This window comes from Octodon degus, unplaced genomic scaffold (assembly GCF_000260255.1).
Source record: "Octodon degus isolate 3935 unplaced genomic scaffold, OctDeg1.0 scaffold00228, whole genome shotgun sequence".
Lineage (NCBI taxonomy): Eukaryota > Metazoa > Chordata > Mammalia > Rodentia > Octodontidae > Octodon > Octodon degus.
The window spans coordinates 2,150,862-2,155,518 of NW_004524804.1; positions in this window are offsets into that span (position 1 = coordinate 2,150,862).

Consider the following 4,657-nt stretch of genomic DNA (forward strand, 5'->3'; position numbering starts at 1 on the left):
GAAGAGCATGGAACAGAGTACTTCAGGTCCTCTATGAAAACAAATTCCAGCCCAGACTACTATACCCTGCAAAACTCTCTTTCAAGTTTGATAGAGAAGTGATATACTCCTGAGACAAAGAAAAACTAAAGAATTTCATGACAACAAAGCCAATCCTACACAGACTACTAAATATTCTAGAGAGGGACCAAAATAATCAGAACTCCACCAATAAGAACAGAAGGAATTCACCAAATAGGGCAAATGATTAAACAGGAGAAAAAAAGGATAAACAACAGTAGGTAAATAACATGTCAGTCATAAGTCAATACATCTTAATTATAACAATCAATGTAAATGGACTCAATTCACAATTAAAAGAAAAAAACTGGCTCAGTGGATTAAGAAGCAAAATCCAACATTCTGCTGCATACAAGAAACACACTTAACTTATTTAGAAATTCATAGGCTGAAATTCAAAGGTTAGAAAACAATACTGTATGCCTCAGCACCTCAGAAAAAAGCAGGGGTAGCAATCTTTTCACAGTCTCAACTTCAAACCAAGAATGATCAAACAACATAAAGGCCACTACATACTGGTTAGGGAAAAAATCCAAGATGAAGAGGTAACACTCACAAATATGTATGCACCAAACACAGGAGCACTCAACTATATAAGACAAATCTTTATGGACAAGCAAAATCTAATATCCGATACCACAATCTTAACAGGAGACTTTATCACACCCTTATCCCAAAAGGATAGGTCAATCAGACAAAAATTTAGCAAAGAAGTAGAAGAATTCATCCAGAATTTTGAACAAATGGACTTAGTGAACATATACAGAGTGTTCCACCCAACAACAGCTGAATATACATTTTTCCAGCTGCACATGGGTCATTTTCTAAAATAGACCACATACTACTACATAGGTCATGCTTAAGTATATGTAAGAAAACAGAAATTATCCCATGCACATTATCTGGCCACAGTGCAATTAAACTGGAAATGAATGACAAAAGAAACCAGAAAAACCCATAAACACATGGAAATTAAACAGCACACTACTCAGCAACCAATAGGTCACAGATGAAATTAAACAATAAATTAAATAATATCTACAATTCAATGAAAATTCAAGCACAACTTATTGGTATTTATGGGATGCAATGAAAGCAGTTCTAAGAGGAAAATTTATAGTTGTGAACTCACACATTAGGAAAATAAAACAGGAATAAATAAATACCCTAATGCTGCAACTCAAACGTCTACAAAAGGAAGAGCAAACCAAACCCAAAGCTCAAAGATGAGAGGAAATCACAAAGATTAAAGCAAAAATTAATTCAATCAAGACAAAGAAAACACTTCAAACAATTAATGAATTGAAAAGCTGATTCTTTGAAAGATTAAATAAAATTCACAAGCCCCTAGCTAACCTCACAAAAAGAGGAAAGAAAAATTCAATTGCAAGCAATAAGGAATGAAAAGGGTATAATTACCACAGACACAGTGGAAATTCAGAAGATTATCAAGAGCTACTTTGAGAACCTTTACTCTCACAGAATAGAAGACATAGAAGAAAAGGACAGATGACTATAAAGGTACAAATTACCAAAAGTCAATCAAGAAGATATAAGAACTCTTAAAGACCCAATAACAGCCAATGAAATGAAAAATGTAATAAAAGAAACCTACAAACAGAAGTCCAGGCCCTGACGGATTCGCAGATTAGTTCTATGAGAAATATACAGAAGATGTAATCCCAATACTCCTCAAACTCATCAATGAAATTGAAAAGGAAGCAGTCCTCCCAAAATCATTACTGGAGGCAAATATTATACTGATACCAAAACCAGGGAAAGATGCAACTAAAAAAAAGAACTACGGGCCAATCTCCCTGATGAACATAGATGCAAAAATCCTCAATAAAATCCTAGCAAATTGAATACAGCAAATCATCAAGAAGATTATACACCATGACCAGGGAGGCTTCATCCCAGGGATGCAAGGATGGTTCAATATACACAAATCTATAAATGTAATACACTATATATAGAGCCAATTCCAAAAACAACATGATCACCTCCATTGGTGCAGAAAAGGCTTTTTACAAAGTTCAACACTCATTCATATTCAAAGTCCTACAGAAAATTAGAATGGAAGGCCTCTACCTCAATCTGATAAAAGCTATCTATGACAACTCAATGGCTAACAAATTCTATTATTTTTTATTTTTATTTTTCTTGGCAGAACTGGGGATTGAACTCAGACTCTTGCACTTGCCAGGGAAGCGCTTATTCTACTGAGCCATCTCCCCAGCCCATCAATGGCTAACAAATTCTAAATGGGGAAAAATTGAAATCTTTTACTTTCAGATCTGGTACAAGATAAGGATGTCCTCTATCACCACTCCTATTCAATATAATTCTGGAATCATTAGCTAGGGCCATTAGATAAGAGAGAGAAATGAATGAAAAAAGAATAGTCAAATAAGTTAAATGACCATTATTTGCAGATGACATATTTTACATGGAAGTCCCCAAAAAAAACTCCACCAAGAAGCTACCAGAATTCATACAAAAATTCAGTAACACAGCAGGATACAAAATCAATACCCAAGAGTCAATAGCATTCCTCTACACAGATAACAAACACACTGAGAGGGATATAAGAGAAACAATATCTTTTAAAATAGCACCATGGAAAATGAAATATTTAGAAATTAACCATAGTAAAGAAGTTGATGATCTATTCCATGAAAATTACAGTACTCTGAAAAAACAGATTATAGAGGATTTCAGAAAATGGAAAGATATTCCCTGCTCCTGGATAGGAAGAACCAGCATTGTAAAGTTGGCCATACTCCTAAAATTGTTATACAGATTTAATGAAATTCTTATTAAAATTCCACCAATATACCTCACAGACCTAAGGAAATCATTGCTCCAATTTATTTGGAAGCAGAAAAAACCTAGTATAGCAAAGGCAATCCTGGCAATAAAGACAGGGCAGCAGGCATCACAATTCCGGATTTGAATTTATACTACAAAGCTAATGTGATAAAAATCAGCATGGTATTGGCAGAATAATAGACCTGAAAAATCAATGGACTACATTAGAACTTGCACAAGCCTCTACAAACACACTCAGCCACTTATCTTTGACAAAGGGGCCAAATACATTCACTGGAAGAAAGATGCCTCTTTAACAAATGATGCTGGACAAACTGACTCTCTACACATCAAAAATGAAAACTTGACCCAGGTCTATCACCATGCACTAAACTAAAGTCAGAATGGATTAAAGATCTAAAAATTAAATGAGGAAACACTAAATTTCCTGGAAGAGAAAGTAGGAGGAACTCTTTAAGACATAGGGGCAGGAAAAGAGTTCATGAACAAAAATCAAATCTCAAGGGTAATACTTGAAAGAATTAACAACTAGGACCCCCTCTTATTGAGAAGTTTTTGCATGCAAAAGAAATTACCAACAAAGTGCAAAGACAACCCACAAATTGGGAAAAAATCTTAACTAATAAGCACTCAGACAAAGGTGACTTTATTTATAAAGAAATAAAAAACATTAGGGCCCCAAAATTTAAAGACTAAATCCAGAAATGGGCATCTGAGATAAACACACACTTCTCAGAGGAAGAAATTCTAGAAGCTAATAAATAGATGGAAAAATGGTCCACATCACTAGCCATCCATTGAATGCAAATTAAAACAACACTGAGATACCATCTCACCCCAGAAAGAATGCTACCATAAAGAAATTAACCAACAACAAATGTTGGAGGGGCTGTGGGGAAAAAGGAACTCTTCTCTACTGCTGCTGGGAATGTACACTAGTGCAACCATTATGAAAATTAGTGTGGAGACTACTTCAAAAACTAGGGCTGGAAATTCCATTCAAACCAGCTATCCCCTACTCGGCATGTTCCCAGAAGAACTGAAAACATCATATCATAGTGGTATATGTGCACTTATGTTTGTAGCAGCACAACTTGTGATAGCCAAATCTTGAAAGCAACCAAAATGTCTGTCACCTGAGGAATGGATGAAAAAATCTCATATATTTATACAGTGGAGTATTACTTAGCTATAAAGAATGATGAACTCTTCTCCATGTATAAGTGGATGCCACTCGATGAAATACTCATAAGTGAAATAAACAAAACTCACATGTGCAAATATCATACAGTCTCTCTAGTATAAGAACTCTAAAGAAGAAATAAATTTGAAAGGTTTAACACAACTAAATGGAAAGTAAGAACTTAAGATTAAACAATGAAGAGAGGGCAAGGAGAAGAGGTAGGAAACATGGCAGGGGCAAAGCCACACATTTATATACAGAAGATGGTTAAGGCAGTGATCCTGAGAATCTCCATCAGGGTTTTGAAACTAGCAGTTAATTTGTAGGATTCTCACCCTAACTAACTATATATGCTGATAACTGTGAAGTAAGTAACTGCACTGAAGATATCAATATGTAATAGTAGGGTCATGCTTGGAATGCCTGTCATTCTGGTTTTCTAAAAGCATACTGCTTCTAATGTCATATCAATTCCTACTATACTCTTTCTAAAGTAGATATTTGTTTTTAAAAAAGACAATAAATGAAAACAAGAGAGAAGAAAAATATGTCATAGGATTGTCCTTCACAATGTTGTATATG